Source organism: Nicotiana attenuata, chromosome 11 (assembly GCF_001879085.1).
Source record: "Nicotiana attenuata strain UT chromosome 11, NIATTr2, whole genome shotgun sequence".
In the NCBI taxonomy this organism is placed as follows: domain Eukaryota; kingdom Viridiplantae; phylum Streptophyta; class Magnoliopsida; order Solanales; family Solanaceae; genus Nicotiana; species Nicotiana attenuata.
Genome location: NC_031999.1, coordinates 53,073,676 through 53,085,181, shown reverse-complemented (window position 1 = coordinate 53,085,181; position 11,506 = coordinate 53,073,676).

The window sequence follows — 11,506 nt, the reverse complement described above, 5'->3', positions numbered from 1 at the left end:
TGGATAATTAGCGACCAAAGTTGGTCTCTTTTCAGGTCAACATTAATCAAAATTAAAAATCACTTTTGTATTTACTATCTAAATAATATAAATGTAAAATTTTGTAATACAAGGGATGAATACACTAAAATATACTCTAACATGCTATATATGTAGTTAAAGTAGTACAACGAAGTGTGTGTGTGTGTGCGTGTCTAATATATATATAAGAACATGAAGCGCTCGGAACACAGGGCCGGGTTCTTTTAGGTATTGATACACTTGTAAATTGATTCATCGACTTATAACCTACTCAGATGCATGTATATATATTAAAAACAAAACGTCTCGACTTATATCAATTAATATGTTAGAATTGATTCATCGCCTTATAACCTAGTGATGAATGAATTTAATTCATTAAGTCTGTTACAATACAAATAATGAATACAATATCATGTACTATAACATGCTATATATGTAGTTAAAGTAGCACGAAGTGTGTGTGTGTTATATATATACACACACTAACATGTAGTACTATAACAAGTTATATATACATTATAGTACACACACTAATATATATATATTCTTCCAAGTCTGATCCGTAAAAGCTTAATGGGATTGGTGATATTTCTTCGGATTTAGACAATGATTTGAGTGACAAAAGTATGGAAATGCTAATCAAAAGAATTAAAGGTAAAACGCTTCTCTAAGGAAGAGAAGTTTGGAGAAATCTTTGTCATCACAGAGTCTTATGATCCCCGTTTTATGTGAACTGCCATGAGCAACGGACAACTTTCCATTACCATCAAACCTGTCACTCTCAATTAAACTTCTTTTCCTCTTGGAAAATGAAGTAGAGAATTCCTCTATAACCTCTTCTTTTATCTGCTTAGGAAATGTTAAATTCCTACCTACACCATCATTGTTTGAAACACATGTCATTGCCTTCTCATCATCATTGTCGCTAATGAGAACAACAATTGATCAAAGACACACCCTGTCAGGTACTGTATCCAAGTTATTCTCTGTATCAAAGTTCATCCCGAGTAATAGTACTACGAGGATAATCACCAAAGCCACCAGACAGCTTTATGATGCCAATGAAGCAAGATGAGCTATTCAATGAGACTTGTATTGTAAAGAAGAAGAAAGAGACTGATCCACAAAGGTGGGTCGAGGGCCGAGCCTCGACTATACATGTATGTTTTTTACTTTTCATTAAGTATTTTGATTTACTTTTATATAAATTTTGAAATACTAATTTAATGTAATTTTTCTTATAGGTTCGTTTCACAGCTGACGTGGAGGAATTCATACGCAATCAGCCACCTAATGAGTCGGGCGAGGCAATCCAACTTTCGGATGAGGATGCTAAAAGAACACTCCTTGAGTACTTTATATACTTTGAACTAGACAATAGAACCAGTTTTCGAATGAGCTTGTAATAAGCGTTAACTTAGTTTTGTTAGCTTAATGTGTTAGTTCTATTGAACTTTATACTTTTTTGATTTTAATGTTGTTGTTGTTGTTGTTGTGTTGTTGTTGTTGTTGTCTTGTTGTCTTGTTGTTGTTGTTGGTATTGTTGTTGTTGTTGCTTGTAATAGAAAATTTGGTATGCTGGCTGTCACGACCTAAAATCCACTAAGGGTCGTGGTGGCGCCGGACACCGCTGCCAGGCAAGCCAATTAAATTACCGATTTAAAATCCTCTTTTAAAATACATCAAATTCCAGAAATTTCCTTCCATTTTTCATAAATAAGAGGTTTTTGCTTCACTTCAAATCAAACAATGTCAATTAATTCCAATCTTTCGAAAAACCATCCCAGAACCCGGTGTCACAAGTGCATGAGCGACTACTGATAAGTAAGATAAAATACAACATCTGTCCGAAATACAGTGGACAGGGAGTAAATAATAAAAGAGCAGAAAGGAACTACACTAGCTGCGGGTCGCCTCGCAAACTGCAGCTCACCTAGTCCCAGAATTATCCATGCTGCTACGCCCAGTAGGCTGCTAGAAGTGTACATGTACCTGTGCAACAAAAATGCATAGAAGTGTAGTATGAGTACGTAATCAACGTGTACTCAGTGAGTATCCCGCCTAATCCCGAAGGGGTAGAGACGAGATGGCCAACTTCGACACTCACTAGAGGTCAATTTACAATATTCTAAAAGTACGAGGAAAAATCATGGGTTTATACAGAAGTTCTAATTGTGAAGCCAGAAAACAGGTAAACACCTTCAACAATACATCAAGGGCTCCAAAGTCTATTCTTTATTACCTTATCAGTTTATATCAAGCCACATAGGGCCAATTCCACATTTACGATTCTTCAAGTAACAGATAAACATGCACAAATCACACCGAGGCGACGGCCCGCTCCAACAGCAATGTAAACTGTGCACTGCCGAGGGTCGAGCGGCACGAACCATGGATGCATCTATTTTCACTGAGGCGTTCGGCCCGTTCCATAAATAAACACATATCCTGCTCGCGAATCATTCATGCGACGCAGGCACACATAAAATACATGCTCAAGTAGGAAATTAAGAGCTCATCGAGGATAATCATCCAAATAAACAACTTTCTCTTTTTAAATTCCTTTACCAATTCATGGTGATTTAAACAATTCAAACTATCAATGGGTTCACAGTAATCCAAGTATAACATACTTTTCGAGTCCTAGACTACCCGGACAATAGCATAATAGTAGCTACGCACGGACTCTCGTCACCTCGTGCGTACGTAGCCCCCACAAATAGGAGCACATAACAAGTTTACTCACCTATGGGGTAAATTCCCCCTCACAAGATTAGAAAGGAGACTCACCTCGCTCCGAAGACTCATAACCGGCATTCTACATTCTTCCGAAGGCCTGAACCAACGCAGAATGCACCAAAACTAGTCAATTAACGACAAATTAATGAGAACATGCTCAAATACTTGTTAAAAATTTAGATTATACAAATTCCCAATTTCACTTAGTGAAATGACCAAAATGCCCTCGGGCCCACGTGCCCGGAATCCATAATTTTTCGAAGATAAAGGTTACCCATGACCTTAGGAACTCAAGTACATAATTTTCTCTTAATTCCATACTCAAAATCGTTGCTAAAATCCAAGATTATAACTTTCTAGGTTTTCAACCAAAACCCCAATATTTACTCTAATTTCCATGCTTAAATCCATATATAATTGATATATTTAACTCAAAAGTGATAGCGATAACTTACCTTAATCATTGACGACAAAATCCTCTCTTGAAGCTCCCCAAAAATCGCCCAAGCCATGAAGAAATAGGAGAAATGGACTCAATCCTACGATTTAAAACAAGCTTCTGCTCCCAGCTATTTTCGCTTCTGCGGAAATAGTTCCGCTTCTGCGGATGTCGCTTCTGCGACTTTTTCGCCGCTTCTGCAGCTTTGGGCATAAGGGCGTTGACCGCTTCTGCGGTCTGGGGGCCGCATAAGCGGAACCGCTTCTGCGGTCCCTGGGCCGCTTCTGCGGTTTCCTGGGCCTGACCCCCTTTCTGCTTCTGCGAGCTTCGGACCGCATCTGCGGTCCCGCTTCAGCGGTCCAAGAACCGCAGATGCGGTTATGACAGAAGCAGCACACTCAAGCCTTCCAAATTCCAATTTCGATCCGTTAACCACCCGGAATCCACTCGGGGCCCCCGGGACCCCAACCAATCATACAAACCAATCCCAAAATACATTACGGACTTGCTCGAGGCCTCAAACCACATCAAACAACGCTAAAACCATGAATTACACCCCGATTCAAGCTTTATGAACTTGAACTTTCCAACTTCTATTTCCGATGTTTAAACCTATCAATTCATGTCCGATTGACTTCAAATTTTGCATACAAGTCATATTTGACATTACGGACCTACTCCAACTTTCGGAATTGGATTCCGACCCTGATATCAAAAGTCAATTTCCGGTCAAACTTCCCAAAAACCTTCAAATTTCTATCTTTAGCCAAATGGCTTTAAAATGGTCTACAGACCTCCGAATTCATTTCCGGTCGCGCTCCCAAGTCCAGAATCACCATACGGAGCTACTCCCAGTCTCGGAATTCCAAACGGACATTGATAACACCGAAATGCACTTCAAGCCAAACTTATGAAATTCCTTCAAAAATGCTAACTTCCACAATAGGCGCCAAAACGCTCCCGGTTATCCAAAACCCAATCCGGGCATACGCCCAAGTGCGAAATCACCATACGAACCTGCTGGAACCTTCAGATCCCGATTCCGAGGTCGTTTACTCAAAGTTCCAATCTTAGTTCATTCTTTCAACTTTAAGCTTCCGAAATGAGAATTCTCTTCCCAAATCAACTCCGAACTTCCCGAAATTAAATTCCGACCACGCGTACAAGTCATAATACCTGAAATGAAGCTGTTAATGGCCTCCGACTGCTGAACGGAGCGGTAGTACTCAAAACGTCCGGTCGGGTCGTTACAACTGAAGAGATAAGAAGCCTGAAGGCTTTTTTGGATCAAAAGGAGGCTTACGCTGGTGAACTTGTGCAATCACTTACTCAAACTCAAGAAGACCTCCGTGAATCTTCAGACAAGATTCAATTTCTGGAAAGATCCCTTGCCCCTCTGCAGGCTTCTTATGATTCTGTTGTGGTTGAGAGAGATGAGCTAAGGGCCGATATCGAACAATGGGAGAAAGACTACGAGGCTTTTGAAGACAAAGCAGCTGTTGATGTAAGTTGGGCTTATTTGAATGCCCGGCTTGACACTTTGACGGAAATGGGCCAAGAGAATTTTGACTTAGAAGTTGAAATTGCCAAAACCAAGGAGACGATTGAAAAGTCTCGGCAGAGTCAAAAAATTTCATCACCTGAAGTTGAGATCCCAATGGGTGACAAGATCGTGCCTGATGAAGCTGCTGCTCAAGCCTCGCTATCTCAAGCCGCCCCTTCTGTTGATGAAGATAATCCCCCCAGTGTCTAGTGAAAGAGTTTACTGAACCATGTCCTTTTTTTTTGAATAATTGGTGGTTACCTCAGGTCCCATTTTGGGGGTTATGTTTTTGGTGATAGCAAGTCCCCAGGTCTTTTCAGGGCTTTTTGTAAAAATGACAATCAGTTTATGACTAAGTTTATACTTAGTTTTAACTTAATATTATAAAGTTTTTGGTTTAACTTAATCCTTTCGAGTTTCTGTTATACTCTTTTTGCCTTGTTTTTTTAAAAAAAAAATCCAAGGTCTTGTTTTTAATTCGCGGGTTTTTGTCTTACCCTTTTGACTTTTTACATTTTTAGAAATGCTTTATTAATTTCATGGATCATTGAAGCAAACATGAATTATAAAAGAGGGCCCTTTTATATACGACACTTAATGAAGAAGACGTCTCAACTTCATAATGGTGTAAAGATACGAAAGAAGAAATACGAACACACATGTTTCTTAAAATAACTTTGATAAAGTTTTCATTCGAACTCTGTCAAGTGTAACTAACATTTTACATCCATTTAAATATCTTCTATTACTCTTCCGTAACTGTTTTCTTTACAACAGATTTGCAAAAAAGAAAATTCAAGGGTTTCTTCATGACCCATGGCTAAATACTGCCTTTAACCTAAACATCGTAAGATTTTGAAATCTGTATCTACGAGTGTATTCTTCACAGGTTTTTTGATCAGGCTTGTGTTATTGGCTCGTGACTTTGCTCTGAACTTGATATTTGATGAGTAGACTTTTATGCTTGACTTGACTTGAAATTTAATTGATTTCAGCCTTCTTTGCCTTCCTTATACATATATCATATGTATATTATATAGTCCCCCAAGTGTTTGAGCTTTGAAGTATGAAATCTCGATCACTTGATTATTCCTTCCATGCGGTCCTTTTCTTGAAAAGGAAAAACATACAGGACTTGGAGGTTCGATTTTAGATGAAGAATGCTTAACCCATTTAAATTTCCATTAGAATAGTTGTAACCCTAGACCGGGAATTATGTTCTTTCCGCCTGTATTTTAGGTCGTAATTCATCATTTAGTGCGGGCTAGCTTTCTGCCTATCATCTAAAATCGTTAGTAAAATTTTAATAATTTGAAAATAAAAATCGTTAGTGAGGATACCTGCCCGTTGGTATTTCCTTTCCTTAAAAGTAGTATCTCTTTAGATGGACAACATTCCAATTTGAAGGTAGAATCTGGCCATCCAATGTTTCAAGCTCGTATGCTCCGTTTCCTGTGATACCGTGAATCTTATAAGGCCCTTCCCAAGTTGGACTTAACTTTCCTGCATTGGTTGCCCTTGTTGATTGAAAACTTTCTTGAGTACGTAGTCCCCAATCTTAAAGTATCTGAGACGAGCTTTCCGATTGTAATACCGTTCAATAACTTGTTTTTGTGCTGCCATCCTTATTAGTGCAGTTTCCCTCCTTTCTTCAAGTAAATCCAGGTTTATCCGCATCTCTTCTTCGTTCGATTCTTCAGTAGTTTGAGTATATCTCGTACTTGGTTCCCCTATCTTGACTGAAATTCAACAGGGTATCCATCCATACCTGGTGCCTTGTTACTAGGCAGATTCTGCACAATCTGACATATCTCCTCAGTTGTTACTGGTTGTAACAGTTGCTGCTGTTGATTCAGTGTTAGACAAGGGCCATTTATTGCTACATTGACATCAATTCCTGGCAATTCATCTGCTGTTGTCCCCAATAATTGCTGAAAGAACTGAATGAATTCTTTCTGAATGTGTTTTGGCTTTGTGATCTTCATCTGTTGTTCATTATAGATGCAACTCACCTTATTTCTTGCTTGTCTAGCCCTCATATAAGCATGGAAATATTTGGTGTTGCAATTTCCCAGTTGGATCCATGTTGCTCTTGACTTCTGCCTCATTATTTGCTCCTGAATTGCTTCCCATTTCTCTATGCTTTCTAAAGTCTTTATTTCTTCTTCTATCAGCAATTTGTTGAAGTAGTCATCATTAAGCTTCCCCTGTATCCCTTCAATGTTTCTCTCAATTGCATCAGCTTTTGATCAACTGAGGAATGTTCCTGTTGAATATCCCTAGTTTGTTGCTTAATAAGTTTCAGCTTTCTCCATACAGAATACATTGCATATCCTTGAATCTGTTGATTCCAAGTGTTCTGGACTATTTCCTTGTACTCTCTTTGTTGCATCACTGATGTTAGTAACCTGTATGGCTTTTTCACTTTAACCTTGACCACCTCAGTATTTATCATTATAGGGGTATGATCTGAGCATCCTAGCAGCATGTATATTGCCTCCACCCCATTGTAGGCATTGAACCAATCAACATTCCCAAAAGCCCAATCTATGTGGCCGTATATTCTGACTTCTGAATCCCTTTTATTGCTCCATAAAAATCTGCTACCTCTTTTTGTGATTGGCCTTCTCCAATATCATCAAGACAGTTTTGAAAATCAATCATTTCTGTTTGATGAACTGGAATTCCATTCACCCTGTTATCCACATTTAACACACTATTGAAATCTCCTATTATAAGCCAAGGTCCATTAGTTTGCATGTTTCTCAAGCTTCTCCATAGTGGAATTCTGTGTTGAACAGTGTGTAGGCCATATACAAATGTTATGTAACTGGTAAATGATGAATTTTTGTCCTTCACTAGACAGTGTACCAGCTGATCAGTGCTCTCCAGAACTGTTACACGAACATTTGCTTCTTTCCACACTATCCATATTCTACTATTAGGTGCATAATTATAATTGTCTTTGAATTGCCAGTCTACACCCATCTTCCTTTGGATAGTCTTTGACCTGTGTTGTTTAACTCTAGTCTCTAGACAAGCTATCATATCTACTTTATTTGTCAGCAAGAACTTCTTAAATTCTCGTTGTTTATAGGACTTATTCAGTCCTCTTATATTCCAAGACACAATGATCATGAGGGATTATGATTGCTGGGATTATACTCATTAGCCATTTGGCCTGCTACAGTACTAGAAGATTGCCCCTGCCGACTCACATTTGATGGCCTCTCCAATATTGTCAGTGGTGCAAATGCATTCCTTCTAGCTAGTTCTTCATAATTGACCTTTTTATGTTTTGTTTTGCCAGATGCTCCTTGTATAACCACTGCCTGTTTGCCCTTGTTAGTCACCTGTAACTCCATTACTAGCTCTTGTTCTGTGTGATCCTCTTGATGCAGAATGGTTGTGTTATTGATTCCTTCAGCTACTACTATAGGTTTCCATTCCATTTTAGTTCTTTTCTTTCTTCTTCTTTTATGCTTCATTGGTCCTCATCTTGCTGTGTTGCTTGTTGACAATCACCAGTACCATGCCCAAATTTGTTGCAATCCAAACAGAATTTTGGTTTCCATTCAAATTCAACTCTCTGCATCCAGCTTCTCCCATCTGGTATCTCAATACAGACCTTATCAGGCAATGGTTGTGTAATGTCCATTTCAACAAGGATTCGAGCATATGATATCCTTTCACACTCTGCTGTTAGTCTATCAATGCAAATAGGTTTGCCTAGTAGGCTAGCAATCCTACCTAGGTTTTCCTCAGCCCAACACTGAATCGGCAGCCCAGGTAAATTGATCCATATTGGCACATTTCTCATAGATTCATTCTGTATCTGGAAATTCGGATCCCAATCCTTCACTACCATAGGTCTGCTATTGAATGTGTAAAGGCCATTTTGCACTATTAGGTTTTTGTCCTCAATAGATTCAAATTTAAAAATGAAATACACGTCGTCATGCAGCAGCACTGTTGGAGTTGTGACTGTATTCCATACGCCATAGACAAATTTAAGCATCTCCTCGAATGACGGATTTCCCCCAAGGACATAACCTACCAATGATGTTTTCCACAGCTGGGACTGTTGTTCTATCTCCTTTGGATTTAATTTGGCCATTATCACTCCGTCCTTCACTATCGGAGGGTAGAATTTGAGTTGCATCCCGTGTGTTTGAGCTCTGTTATCTTTCACTACTTCAGCCATGGTCTGCTTTGCTTGAGATCCAGCTGAGTATGTTAATTTCCGTGTCGCTGTAAGTATACCTGTTCCCATTGGTTGCAACTCGTTCTTCTCCACCTCCGGTGGAGCTTGCATGACAGTAGGTGCACTTCCCATACCTGGTAGCCAATGTAACAGTTGCATTGGAGCTAGTTTTTGGGGTATACCACTTTCTGGCGTAATTAATCTAGTCATATTATCAATTGGAAGAGGTGATTGTGTAGGGTGGCTATGGTGGTTCCGGTGAGTCATCGATCGACGCTGTCAGCTTCCTTGCTCAACAAACGCTGGTGTTTCTCTCTCTACTTTCTCTCTCTACATCCTCTCCTTGTCTTCTTCTAATTGAAATTTGACTTTTCAACAATTCAGCCGGTGTTTCTCTCTCTACTTTCTCTCTCTACATCCTCTCCTTGTCTTCTTCTAATTGAAATTTGACTTTTCAACAATTCATATGCTCATTTGAAATATAAACTACAGATTAAATTTTTTTACCCTTTTTCTCTATGATAAAAATCTAAATGTTTATTTTTCCTCAATTTATTCTTTATTTTTGATATTATATTATTCAATACCTGTCACGACCCGGATTTTTTCCACCATCAGGCGTCGTGATGGCGCCTACTAACGGAGCTAGGCCAGCCATACATTAAACATTCGCTATTCAACCTCAACAATATAATATACTAACAACAGTTAAAGAAATGCGGAAGACTGTAAGTTTAACAAAAAAATTATAAAAATGCGGAAGTTCGAAACACATCCCTACCCAAAATCTGGTGTCACTAGCTCACGGACTACTATAGAATACTACAACAAGTCTGAATGAAAGAAATACACATGTCTGTTTCGGTACAACGAAAACAAACTGAAATAAGGAAAGGGACTTCGGCCTGTGAACGCCAGCTAGGCTACCTCGAGAGTCCCTGGACTGAAGATAGCTCCCGGATAAGAATCCTACTGCTCCTGGATCTGTGCACAAAGAAATGCACAGAGTGTAGCATCAGCACAACCGACCCCATGTGCTGGTAAGTGTCTGGCCTAACCCCGGCGAAGTAGTGACGAGGCTAGACAGGACTACCAAACCAACCTGTACAATTTTTTTATACAAATATGCAATAAAAGGAAAGAAAATACCGAAACTAGACAGTTAAAAGGGAGGGAAACATGTTATGGGGAGAGTACAATTTGGATATAAAGTTCATCAGCGTAATTAAGAAACATGGCACAACAATAATTATCAAAGAATAAGAAATTCAATAGTTGCACAGCGTAATTAAGAAACATGGCACAACAATAATTATCAAAGAATAAGAAATTCAATAGTTGCACGGCATCACCCTTCGTGCTTTCCCTCACATAGCTCTCATCTCATGGCACGGAATGACTCTTCGTGCAAATATAATCAAATCAGAGCACGGAATGTACCTTCGTGCATAAATAGTCAAAACATAGCACGGAATGACCCTTCGTGCAAATATAATCAAGAATAGCACGGAATGACCCTTCGTGCAATTTCACTCTTCCTCACCCAAATAACAGTCACAACCAAACGGCAAGAGGAATAAACACGTAATATGAACTATCCCGGCAAGAGAATAACACAAATAACAACCAAGTCCCGGCAAGGGAACAATAACAATATCTTTCACAACCCGGCAAGGGCAATACTCACTGTAATCAAACCATCCCGGCAAGGGATTAATCACAACTCTTTTCAATACGTTCATCTCTTACTCAATGGTATTTATCACTCGTGCCAATGCTCCAAAATATTAATATTTCACAACTTATCCTCAAACTCTTCACATTTGCAGAAAAACATGTTGTAGCTTAGAAGAGTTCCAAATTATCTCAAAAACAAGTACAAACAAAGACCCACGGTCATGCTAGACTCCGGTGTATAGACACTCGTCACCACGCCTATACACCGTACTCGATCAATTAGCAAATAGCATTTATGATACTCTAATCCTATTCCCTCAAGCCAAAGTTAGATCAAACACTTACCTCGGTCCGAAAATAGCAATCAAGCCTCTAACACCACCTTTCCTCTAGAATTCGACTCCGAAACAATGATATCTAATCATAATTAATTCAATAATATCAAATGAGGCTCAACAACATAATCCCATAGCCTAGAAATGAATTTCCTACCATTCTTCCAAAAATAGCAAAATCCGACACCGGGCCCACATGGTCCAAACTCGAGGCTCGGACCAAATTCCAATCACCCATAACCCCACAAGTTCAAATATATAATTTGTTTCAAGATCCGATCCCAAATTGAGGTTGAATCGCCCAAAATTTTCAAAAACCTAACTCTACCCAAAAGCCCTAATTTCTACCTTGATTTCATGTTTTTAGGCCTAGAATTTAGTGATTAGATGATAAAATAATGAGGAAACGATGTTAGGATTACTTACCCAACGAGTTGTGGAGGAAAGGGAACTTGAATTTCGTCTATGGAGGATTTGAGAGAGAGGTTCGTGTGAAGAAGATGGCAAAATCCCGTAATGGCTACTGTTTTAGGCTTTTAAAATAA